At 36.3% G+C, this 12,876-nt stretch overlaps 1 protein-coding gene across 6 annotated transcripts in view; it reads right to left on the bottom strand.

The window, feature by feature from the left end:
* Positions 1 to 12,876, bottom strand: part of HS3ST5 (heparan sulfate-glucosamine 3-sulfotransferase 5) — a 296,818-nt gene that overhangs the window by 117,998 nt on the left and 165,944 nt on the right. For 3 of the 6 annotated variants that reach the window (XM_027551164.1, XM_027551165.1, XM_027551163.1), the window contains one exon: positions 1,907 to 2,019. The exons of 1 other annotated variant lie outside the window; for it this stretch is intronic. The gene's annotated coding sequence lies outside the window, so the exon portion shown is untranslated. Of the gene's footprint in view, positions 1 to 1,906; positions 2,048 to 12,876 lie in introns of all 6 variants that reach the window. 2 more of the 6 variants (XM_027551167.1, XM_027551166.1) reach the window with 2 other exon arrangements.

Raw genomic sequence — 12,876 nt, 5'->3', positions numbered from 1 at the left:
GAGATTTGGTGGCATAGTCCCTGCCTCTGAACTGAGCCCTTGCTTCACCGCCATCACTATGCTATCATTTGCTTGGTTCTCTGGACTTGTGTTGGAAATTCTTCCTTGCCAGCTGTGTGATTTTTACAATAAGTTAAACTCTCTGAATTTTAGCTTTCTTGTCAGTAGGGTGACAAGATTCAACTTAACCAAGGATTTATCAATCATCTATTACATCCTAGCACAGAGCTAAGTGCTATAGTTCTCTGTCACTCTTGAAGTAACAGCCGCCAAGGAATTTTGGCAGTGAGAAGAACAAGAATTGTTGATAATTTCCTAGAAAATAGAGAGATTCCAAGAGAGGCTAGTCTGCCAAGTTTAACAGAGCTCTTTGTAAATTCTTCAAAATAATTTCAATTAAACTAAAGCAATTTTAAAATTCACAAATTTTATAGTTTACTCTTAAGTAGCACATTCCACCAAACTCCAAAGTGTTATTTTTGTAGACAGTGATACCGTATCCAACCTACTTTATTACATGGGGTGAGGGAGAGCCCATGGAAGAGCCAATTTTATAAGGAATCTAGACACGAAAAGTTAAAAAAGTGTGTTAGATGTTTCTGCTTTGCTTCATCATTTGAATCATCTAGATTGTAAAACATCCTAGAGGAGGAATAGACACTTCACATTTTCTCCATCTTTCTTCTTCAGTGCCTTGGACTAGACAAACTTGTTGAGTAGAATATGGCTTAAACTATAAGAATAGAGAAGAATACATTTTATATCATCAATATGAACTAGTCCCCAGGCACCTGTGTGAAACAGGTGGAAAGTAAAAACAGCCAAGGGTTTAGGATCTAACTCTTGGTTCTCATTGTGCCACTTCTCTCAATTTTAGGCAGTAACCTGAGTGCTAAGGGTCACAAGGTTTCCAGTTTTTAGAATATGAATCACGCCATCTATCTGCTAGTACTATTGAGAAATTAAATGAGATGAACTATTATTGTATATACAAATACATAAGTAATGCTTTTTTGAGTGTTTGATATGTATTAGACACTATTCTAAGATTTTCTTTATTAGGTCATTGAAACTTTACAACTTAAGGAGATGGGTATATTACTATTATTTCTATTTTGGAGATGAGAAAGTAAAGACATAGAAAGTTTTTTGTTTTGTTTTTTTAATCTTGCCAAGGTCACACAGTGAGTATCTGACTGAGCAGGAACTCAAGCTCAGGCAGTCTGGGCTCTTGACTACTCCTTTTGGTCGCCTTACTCCATCACAGTAACTCTCTATAAGTCCATTTCTGCTGGTCCTGGTCTCTGGTACAAAATGCAACAGATTTTGCCTCTCCAGAAATAAACAGCTACACTGAGGGCAGAGGATAAATACGTGAAGAAGGAAACAGTAATACATGATACAAGTTGTATGCCAGAGGAGAGGTATGACTTCTAGGCCTACAGATGTTTGAAAAAGGAAATAATTGGGATGGGGAATCAGCAAGATGTTCCCATGTAGGTAAGAGTTGACTTAGGTCCTAGAGGGAAAACAGAATTAAAACCAGCAGAGAGGATCTGGGGGAAGTTATTTCAGATGGTGGGATAGCAAAGACAAAGGCCTTTTGTGCTCAGGAACCAAGGCTCAGTGTTAGTGGGAAAGAAGGTTTCTATATGGGAACGCTGAGAATACAGAATCAGGAGGCAGTTGAAAGTCATTTTGTAGAATGTTTTAAAAGCCTAGAGAGGAGACAGGACCTCCCACTGAAGAGCCACCCTGCTTTTCTGAGTGGCTGTGTACATATGTGTGAACACCCAAGTCCTGCCAAGTAGTGCTTTCAAAAGGCTGATGAGACAGCAGGTGCATAATGGATGGGAAAGCTAGACAACGGATTGCAGGAGCAAGCAGAAGCCCTGGGGACACATACCTACATTCAGATGCTTCCAGTTACTCCAGCGATGATTATCTGGTTGGTGGATATTCCATGGCCTCTCCACACCTACTGCTGTGCTTTTGGCCTGTCCCTCACTCTGTTAGTACCTAAGGGTAGAGACAGAAGCAGAGCGATCTTCCAGTTAATCTTTTTTCTTTCTCTGCTCCTTAGCTGTGGTTAAAAACTCAGTGTTGGAAGAAGCATGTTAGGTATGATCAGAAAATTTCATTTTTTAAAAACAGTACTTCCAGTCTTTTTATTAAATGATTTACTGATGAAGAACAGAGCTCGTATTTGAGCCTGACCCTGGAATATGCAATTGCTTTGATCAGAGGTGCACTTGTAAATTGGGGGCTACCCACATGTACTTTCACTTAATGTTCTTGTTTCTGATCTGGCTTCTGTGGATTTTAGGTTGAGGTGGTTAAATGTACTCTTTTTAAAAATGCTATATATTGTATATCTCAACTGATTTTTTTACAACCATATGATGATTAGCCATCAATCATTCTTACCATTGCTGCTACCTGAATATATTAAGCAATTGCTGCTTCTTCCTAAGTTGGATATATTGATAGACTACCAGGAGACTTGAGTAGACATGTAGAGTACATGTTTGGCTCTAAAGTGTTGTATGGGAAAAATGAAAAAAGAAAGTGATGGGAAAATGAAAAAGATTGCAATGAAACAGACTTGTGATGCCAAATTCCTCTTTAAAAAGCAATAGTTCGTTGTCATTTCAGGCTATTATTGAGAATGAGTATGAAGTCTAAATAGACTGTAGGAGCCCAGTCCTAATACATCATTATCACTAATATGTATTTGGTAATAGTAGACATAGATTATTTTAGTCCAAAATAGCCAGAATATCCATCTTTTATGTGGGTCCATTGGATGCAAATATACTTAAGAGTGCAAAGCACACACACATACAGCCCTCTGTCAAGGAAAGGGAGACTTTAAAATTTTATATACTTGGCTAGTAGCCAGCTACCAAACCTACTCTAGTTCTTCTCTGATTAACACACTTTCATACATTATTTCCAGTTTTCTACTTGAATCCTTGTCATTGTTTCCCTTCACAATCCCAATATCACCCAAATAGTTCTGGAGAAACCAGAAAGTGAGTAGAAAAAAGTTCATTTAGCTATTTTAGGACATGGCACACATCACTAGTATCCATTTGTTAGCAAAACAAAACAAAACAAAACAAAACTGGCTCCACTGCTCATGAGAACGTCTTAGTATGTTCAAACACCTGCTGAGATGTTAATATAAAACAAAACAAAACCAAACCTCAACTACTCTGCTTCTAAATTTGCTTGATAAACCAGATTTCTAAATTTCCCAAATAAACAGAAATCATTATAATTATGAATAATTAACATGCTAAACTCAAGAGGGCACTCAACATTCATTACAACTGTAGAGTTCGTCCCCTAAGGGTAGTACCTTCAATTAGTTCAGTTTTTACAATGGAAGAAAAATGTGACAATCAGTAACTGCAGGTACTTAGTACAAGGAACAAAATAAGCTAACTTGCATTTAAATCATCCTGTCTCAGTCAGCGAAGGCCCTGCTCTCTTTTAGATCCTTAACATTTGTACTAATTCTAGAACACAGAAAAGCAATAGATAATAGAAAAAACATACTGCCTTCAAAGATGTAAGTAGATGCACTTCAGCTTTATTAGCTATTCTGAGTAGGTGAAAGAAGAAGGCAAGATATAGCAATAAATGAATTTAAAAGAAAATCTTGTAGATATTTTTTGGCTGCACTGCACGGCATGTAGGATCCTACTTTCCCAACCAGGGATCGAACCTATGGGCACTACATTGAAAGTGCAGAGTCTTAACCACTGGACCACTAGGGAAGTCCTAAAAGATGTTTTCTAAAATATATCAATATATTTATTCACTCAATTTACAAACATTTATTAAGCACTTACAATGTATCAGGGTTCAGTTCAGTTCAGTTCAGTCGCTCAGTCATGTCCGACTCTTTGTGACCCCATGAATTGCAGCACACCAGGCCTCCCTGTCCATCAACAACTCCTGGAGTTCACTCAAACTCATGTCCATTGAGTCGGTGATGCCATCCAGCCATCTCATCCTCTGTTGTCCCTTCTCCTCCTGCCCCCAATCCCTCCCAGCATTAGAGTCTTTTCCAATGAGTCAACTCTTTGCATGAGGTGGCCAAAGTATTGGAGTTTCAGCTTTAGCATCATTCTTTCCAATGAACACCCAGGACCAATCTCCTTTGGAATGGACTGGTTGGATCTCCTTGCAGTCCAAGGGACTCTCAAGAGTCTTCTCCAACACCACAGTTTAAAAGCATCAATTCTTTGGCACTCAGCTTTCTTCACAGTCCAACTCTCATATCCATACATGACCACTGGAAAAACCATAGCCTTGACTAGACGGACCTTTGTTGGCAAAGTAATGTCTCTGCTTTTGAATATGCTATCTAGGTTGGTCATAACTTTCCTTCCAAGGAGTAAGCATCTTTTAATTTCATGGCTGCAATCACCATCTGCAGTGATTTTGGAGCCCCAGAAAATAAAGTCAGCCACTGTTTCCCTATTTATTTCCCACGAAGTGATGGGACGAGATCAGGGTAAATGTGCTAAATGATAGTTATATTGTACTGAAAAGCCAGCCAATGTGGAGAAATGCGAACCCTAAACTGTTGGTAGAATGTAAACTGGTACAGCCTTTATGGAGAACATTATGGAGGTTCCCCCAAAGAACTAAAAATAGAACTTCCACATGATCCAGCAGTTCCATTACTGGATATATAAATGAAGAAGACAAAAATGCTAATTTGAAAAGATATATGCACCCTAATGTTTATAACAGCATTATATAGTTATAGTAGCCAGGATACAAAAGCAATCTAAGTGTTCATCAGCAGATGAATGTATAAAGAAGGTGTGGTACACACACACACACGCACACACACTGAAATATTAATCAACCACAAAAAAGAATGAAAATTCACCACTTTCAATAAAATGGATAGATCTGACAGTTGATCCAGGCTTAGAGAAATAAGTGAGACAGAGAAAGATAAATACTGCATGATATCACTTATATGTGGAATATAAATAAAAGGAATGAATATAGAAAGCAGACACAGACTTATGGATATAGAAAACTAGTGGTTACCAGTGGGAAAGGAGCAAGAAGGGGTAGATTAAGAGGTACAAATTACTGTGTAAAAAATAAATGATACAAGGATATACTGTACAGCACAGAGAATATAGCCAATATTTTATAATAACCTTAAATGGAGTATGATCTATACAAATATTGAATCACTATGTCATATTCCTGAAACTAACATAATATTATAAAGTATTAGTTGTTCAGTTGTGTTTGACTCTTTGCGATCCCATGGACCGTAGCCTGCCAGGCTCCTTGGCCCATGGGATTTTCCAGGCAAGAATGCTGGAGTGGGTTGCCATTTCCTTCTCCAATAATATTATAAATCAACTATAATTAAGGGAAACATGAAGGCTGAAATGTAAGAAAAAGAATTAGCTAATTATTTGTTTAAATATACATTTTTATATACAAATTTGATTATATCAATACATTTGTATATTCTTACAAAAATAAAGTTTGAAGTATAAATATTTACAAACTGAAGCTATTCAAAGTGTTATTCCTCACATCCAACTGCAATTGAAATTGTTATATACCATTTTAATTAAAAATTAAATCACAAAATTATTTAGATTTTATTCATCAGAGTCTCATCTATAAAATTGTAAAACAAAAAACAAAAAAAACACCAAAATATATCCATTTTCTTTTTCAGTAATAAATGTTACTACAATTATTAGGGACTTTCTTAGGCATTTATAGAACTAAAATATAAGTCAAGTTGAAAATGGTTTAGCAAACAGTAACTACACTTTTGCATGTAAGTATATATTTTTGCTCTGATTCAATATCAAATTGAAAACCGTGACCCAAGAAAGGGTTATTTTTTATTAGCAGCCACTTTGGGGAGAAATATTTTTATCTTCCATTGAAGTAGAGGAAAGAATTCATTAAAAATGTGATACAAGTGGTTTTAGAGTGATAAATCTCAAGTTACCAATTCCACTTTTAATGATTAATTGCCCAAGTCTTGTATTAATTAAAGTGGTTATTCTAAATGCTTATATTTAATTTAAACATAATTAGCTAAACTTCAGTGTTACTGCCTCATCTATTTTGAAATTAATTTATAAAATAGCTCAAAAAGTGCTATAGATTTTGATACAAAAGAAATCAGAATCAGTCTGCATCTTTTGTTGGTTTCAGTTGTGAACCCATAGTGAGTCACTTATATTAGGCATGACTGAGGGGTCTCTGGCAGGGCGAATGTAGTAGAATCAAATACTGATATGCCATTGATGTTTCTGACATATAACTAACTTCCTAAGCAAAAATACATCTGTTGTTCCCAATATTAATATATTCTCATACTGATATATGCAGACTTTTCTAATATTTTATTAAAACCTGGGCCTTCTGCTCTCCAATGAATGCTTATAGTTGGGGGAATCTGTTTCTCCAATTCTCTAACATTAGTTCAAACCATCTGCATCCTTCTCCCTCACCCTGACCTTTTAGGAATTTAATTCAGAGCAGGCTATAAAATCTGACTCAGCTTACACATCAAATAAAATTGTATAAAATATTTCTCATCTTTTTACACTAATGTTATTATATGGCATTCCAATATGCCTTCAAGTTATACTGTATCTCAGTTACCTCAACTGGCATCTGCTTCTATTTCCTTCAGTCCTTCTCCCTGGTTCTCTAAACAATGAATAATAGATATTATTGCTCAAGAGCTAGATTTGGGTGCATTCTCTGCAAAGAATGTAGGTAACATATAAAAACTATCTATCCTGTTTAGATAAGATAATATGAGATTGTGATCAAAGACAATTATGTATTGATTTATCATTTAGCATTTCAACTATCAACCATTATCTTAACTCTGAACATCCTCAGAAGGTTCAAAGGATTAGAACTGTCTCAAAGTAATCACAATGGAGAGGGACAATTTGAGGACTAGAAAGATATTAACACATCTGCTTTGTTCATCTTGCTCAAACCTTTAAATACCATCTGTTTCCCATTATTTTCTGGCTACCACCTTCCCCTAGGCTAAAAGATTTTTAAATGACTGGGGGAAAAAAAACTTGAGAAACTAGTTTGAGATTTTAATTCAGTACTTCATCTGCCAGACAGTGAAATGCAGTTTGCTGCAGCAAGTGTTCCTAATAGATAAGGGAATTGTTGCTTCACATATAATTACACTGAGTCTAATGGTAGACATAGCCAACCATATCATCTTTATACTATTAGAAGTGCTAGTAATTCTGAAAAGAATCCATTTTGAGGAGGGTCAGAGCTACTTTTATTTTACTTCAAACCAGGGTTATCATGGAATAAAACTGATAGTTTTTTGGGGAACAATTTTTGGAATATAAAAAAAAAAGTATTAAAGAGTAAATGAAGCTGACTGTTGTGACTGGCAGTAAGTTCAGGCATTTTGCATTCTTTTGTGTTTGCTTTGGAATGTTAAACAGGTTGGGTTCTTTTAAAAAGAAAACATTTTATTCAGAACATTTCCCGTGAAAGCCCTCTTTGACAAAGTGTCATTTTTTGATATATTAGTACATGTCTGCCCACATTTTATATTCAAAAAAGGCAAGCACTGTTTTAACAACTTTTGACAAGCATGGGGAATTAAACTTCTATGGAATGGACTCTCAGTGTAATATTAGAGACTGTTATATTTTCTATTTTTGTACTTCTTCATGAAAGGACACATTTTTAGTTATATAAATTTCTCTTTGAAAAAAGTGCAAAGTAATTAAAGATGAGCAATTAGAATAGGAAAACTTCAATTCATCAATAAAATGCTTAAAGCATAGAATACTGAAATTTTTTTTTGAGAAACAGAGCTACAGATATCACTATATTCAGTGAAATAAAAGTAGCAGGAGAGAAGTTAAAGAATTTTCTAGAAAACTAGCCAGGAAACTTCAAGAAATTTAACTACTTCTTCATAGTTACCTACTAAATTATATATCTCAAAGCCAAATCATCCTGTTTTTGTTTTTTTTTTTTGCAATGCAGGCTCTGCCTATCGCAACCTCACTTGGATACCCACAGGTACCTCTGGTCAGGAAACTGCCTCCCATCCTGTGTCCCTCTGACTGTGACCCTACGGGGTGGGGTCCTGCCTGCTCTCCAAGCTCATCTGTCTTCACTCCATTGTGCCCTTGCTCATTCATTCATCCAGGGCTTTTTTCCAGTTCCTTGACTACGTTAGGTTCTTTATCCTCTGCCTAGATCACTATCCGGAGAAGGCAATGACAACCCACTCCAGTACTCTTGCCTGGAAAATCCCATGGACAGAGGAGCCTGGTAGGCTGCAGTCCATGGGGTTGCTAAGAGTCAGGCACGACTGAACGACTTCACTTTCAGTTTTCACTTTCATGCATTGGAGAAGGAAATGGCAACCCACTCCAGTGTTCTTGCCTGGAGAATCCCAGGGACGGGGGAGCCTGGTGGGCTGCCCTCTATGGGATTGCACAGAGTCGGACATGACTGAAGCGACTTAGCAGCAGCAGTAGATCACTATCACAATCAGGTTGATGTCTCCTTTTCTTTTCAATCACAGCTTGGATGTCATTTCCTTCAGGAAGATCTCTCTGACTGTTCTCTCCCTAGATGTCCTTTCCCTAGAGCCTGTAGAACCTGTTCTCTCCAATCCAAGTCCCTGTCATATAGATGCTCTTGTCTCTTTATTTTCAGACTGTAAGCACCATGAAGCTTATTTACTGTTATCTATCTTATGTCTATCTTCAGTTCAGTTCAGTCGCTCAGTTGTGTCCGACTCTTTGCGACCCCATGAATCTATCTTATTTACTGTTAAATCTCTACTTCTTAGACAAGTGCTTAGAATATGCTCAATGCTCTCAAACACTTTGTTAAACAGATTAGTGAATAATTTGAGTGAAAAGTTCATATGTAAGCAATGATTTTTTTTCCTTTTGGTGGTAATACAAACTATTAAATATAACCACTTTTACCAAAATATATTAACTCATTTCAGTTGGCATATCTTAATGTTATTGTTCCCATTGATTATTTGATTTAGCTGGGACAAGTTTCACATTTTAGTTCAAGATTTCCTCATATCACGTTTCTCTATTATGAAAGTGCAAAGTGGATAATAGCCATTGAAGGATGTTAAGTTCTGAAATGCCATTTTTGGGTTTCAGTTTAATATACAGACTTCTAATGGTAAAATGGTAGACTGAAAAGGGGGAGAAAAGATTTATGAAGATTAATGTATAATATCTGAAAAAGGTGAAAGTCTTACTTTTCTATCGCTCTGTTACTATAATCTTTAACTGGAAATAAAAGAAGAAAATTTGAGACCAATACCCATTAGTGAGTCAGCAAAGTGGAGATGGAGAAGAGGACATCTTCTGGACACTGTTATTTGATATTAAGAGCTGTAATAACAAACATACTCTTGAAAGGCCTTAAATTTATGACACAGCTGTGGATCACTAAATTATGATTATGACAAATTCAGGGAATCAGTTCAGAGTTCTCATCCAAAATTCAAATAAGCAATCAAAGTGATATTGTATTAGTTGACCTCCTCAGACACTTCTGAAATACAGGAGGCATTTATTAAGAATACTCAGAACAACAGCAAGACAGAACTGCTTCCATACTTCATAAACACCTTTATGAAGTGGGAGGGTGGGTGAAGTTGGGTTGGGGAGGGTGGATATCGGGGGAAGGACACAGAAGGAAGAGAAGGAGCTACTTGGAAAAAGATAAGTGGAACTCTTCTTTTAAAAATTGCCACAGCAGGAATTTCCTGAAGTCAAGATTAAAAATGTGATGAGCCTATGGACTGTTATTGTCTGTAGCAAAAGTAATATAAAAACGATTTTTGTTTCCACATAAATTACTTAACACAGCTGCTGCTGGTTTTACTGATTAATGCTGGCACTGATAGGCCATCATGTATAAGAGATTCTTTCTCTGAATTTTTTAGTCATCAGCCTTCAGTGTTTCTTCACCTCTTTATTAAACTCTTATTCTAAGACTTATCATGAAATATATTGAAGCAGTTTGCCAGAAACACACATGGAGTTGTTTCTACTGGCTCTCCTTTGGGCTTCCTGGGGCCGTAATGTAGGTGGTGGCAGAAAAAAATCTTAAAAACAGTAATAATGATAAATAAATTAAAACACAGTGTATGTAGTCTCCATCAAAGAAATACGTTTGTTTTACAGAACTGTATTTTCACCTCAAAGACTGTTCACTCCATCCTTACTTCATTCCAAAATGCTTCTTTATAGCAATTCTTATTTCAAAAGCGTGCTTCAAACAGATTCTGAGGAATTTATGCTCTTTGTGCTGTTTTCTGGCACTATGATTTTTATCAGATCAGCAGAAACAATGTGAAAACACCTGCCACAGTAATTTCAAATGTCTATCATCTACAAAATTATACATAAAAGATCTTTGGTTGCAATGTGGTCCTTGAATGAAGAACTTTTTAAAGAAAGACCAACAAATGCTGTTGAAAATATAAATGGATATGTTGCAAGAAAAAGACACTTGTAGCATTTGTGGAAACAGATTTTTAATCAGAACCAAGAGAACATTTTTGAAAGAGCCAGTCTTGCTTTTCACAAGAGTTTTGCATTCACACAGACTGTTGACATACACGCTTGCCACCTTCAACTAAAGCTAAAGGGCTGCAGCTAGAAATGGAGCTGCATAACAAAACATTTAGTGGATGCCTACCCAGGGTAGATGATAAAACATCTACATTCCCATCCCATGCCACCTCCCAAAACAAAGGGAGATATAGTTGTTGAACATTTATAAGTTTTTAAAAAGGCACAGAGGAAGGCTCTTGGTTATAAATCTATGTTTATGTCCTACATACCTATCTGCTCTATGGTCTTAACGTAGCTACTAGTCACTCTCAAGAACTGGTGTGGCCCCTGAGGATGCCCTTATGCACCCAGAGCTGAGAATCCTGCTCTAAGGCTTCTTCTGCTCAGTGATTTAGTGACAAACTCCCTTCCCATTTCTTGTTTCAGTCGCCTGTGCCCATCTGCGTGTATCTCACAACCAAGGAGGCATTTCACTAGGGCTTGAGAGTTATGCTATATTTTCCTACCCATTTCCCCTGGTGTCCTTAGAACTGGAATGTGATTCTATTATAGTTTGAATGTGAAGTACTACAGATTTTCACATTCAGATTCAAGAAAGTATGTATTAAAATAATGTTTTCATTTATTATCTAAAAGAATACACTTGAAATAGGCCTTTGAATAGGGTTGCAATTTTATAGGAAATAGAATGGCATAAAAAGAAACGGAAAAACTTATCTTTTTATTTTTTTAAGTTGAGTGTATTTCAGACTTAAACCTGTGGGATCATAATGACACAGTATTATAACCACTCCAAATGTCTGACATTTTTAAGGAGTGTATATAATATTCAGGTGGGGCTCAAATGGGAGCTAAGCGTCCAGGCTACTGTTTTGTAAAACAGCGTGTTGTATGGTCGCATAGCTAAAGGTAGTAATATTCAATCCTCAAAAGGCAATAAAGAACACTCTGAAATGTACCTTATTTCTAAACTATGGTGGCACATTATAGCTCTCTTTGTCAGCACTTTATTGGTTTCACAGGAATAAAAACAAACACTGAGGTCTTTACTCCGAAATCCATTTCTAGAATTTATCTTACTAACAAAGGAGTTAGTCCTGTGAGAGGTGTTCTAGTTTGTAACAGAAGAATTACTCTTGGTAAAGCTTTTTGCTCTTTGAAAGGCTGTATGTATTTGACATTCTTAATTTAAAAGCAACAAACTCCGTAAAATCATGCTTTTCCATGATCCACATGATAAACCAAAAGAAGGAAATTTACTGAAGTAAGAATAGTTTTCTGTATCTGGGCAAAACTGATGCATTTATGCATTTCTATAGGAAGGAAAAAAGAAACCCTAAACTTTGTTTAAACATGAAAAAAAAAAATTTGGAATAAGTCCAGTTTGCTTTCAGCATTGTTTCTAGAGGTTATTTATTTACCACAACTGCATATTCATTGACATTTTGCCAAAACAGTTAACTCTTACTTTTTCCTTTCTTTTATTTAAGCATACAACAATAGGCAGCTGATACCAGTGCTTCTTTCAGCTGTTTTGCTTTTGGATTGCACATACATGAACTCAGGTTACGTCAAAATAATAAATGAAAATAAGGTATATTTCCAAAGCAACAGAAGCACAACATATTTTGTTACACTGTTACTGTAGAAATGTGTCTAGGAGAATGGATGTTAGATGTGAGAAACAGTTTATGAATCATAACCAAGTCCATTTACAGATCAGCCCTGACAATGGATGACAAAATGACAGCCACAACAGATAACATGGTAAATGGCCCCCAATCCAAACAAAACCTACTCTGCAATTATTTACACAGCAAGAATCCAGTCATTTTAGTTGCCTTCAGAATCAAGGAGGGGAAGATGAATGGTAACTGGAAAACTGAGAACAACCCCCACCCCCTGACCCTAGGAGGTTACCAGATTGTCCTAAACAGATGTCCACAAATACTAAGAAATGGAGCTCGTGACAGGAAGGGACCCCTTTAAAAGGGTATTGTTGTGAAGCTTTAGCTTCCCAATTTAAGATGTGTTTTCCTTTTTTCAGGCTGAAATATATTTGACACAAGATTCAGGAAAATCAATTAAACATTACTGGACAATGGATAGATTAAGGTATACTTCTTTTTAGCATAAGAAAGCTGTCTTTATATAAATATGTCTCTCTAGAGGAAAGAGATGAAGAGAAGCAAGGCTCTTAGAGAATAGGGGTAATGGAAAATGCTATGTCAAACAAGAG

This window comes from Bos indicus x Bos taurus, chromosome 9 (assembly GCF_003369695.1).
Source record: "Bos indicus x Bos taurus breed Angus x Brahman F1 hybrid chromosome 9, Bos_hybrid_MaternalHap_v2.0, whole genome shotgun sequence".
NCBI classification, from domain to species: Eukaryota; Metazoa; Chordata; class Mammalia; order Artiodactyla; family Bovidae; genus Bos; species Bos indicus x Bos taurus.
The sequence above is the reverse complement of the archived record's forward strand: the minus strand, read 5'-3'. Positions and strand labels throughout refer to the sequence as shown.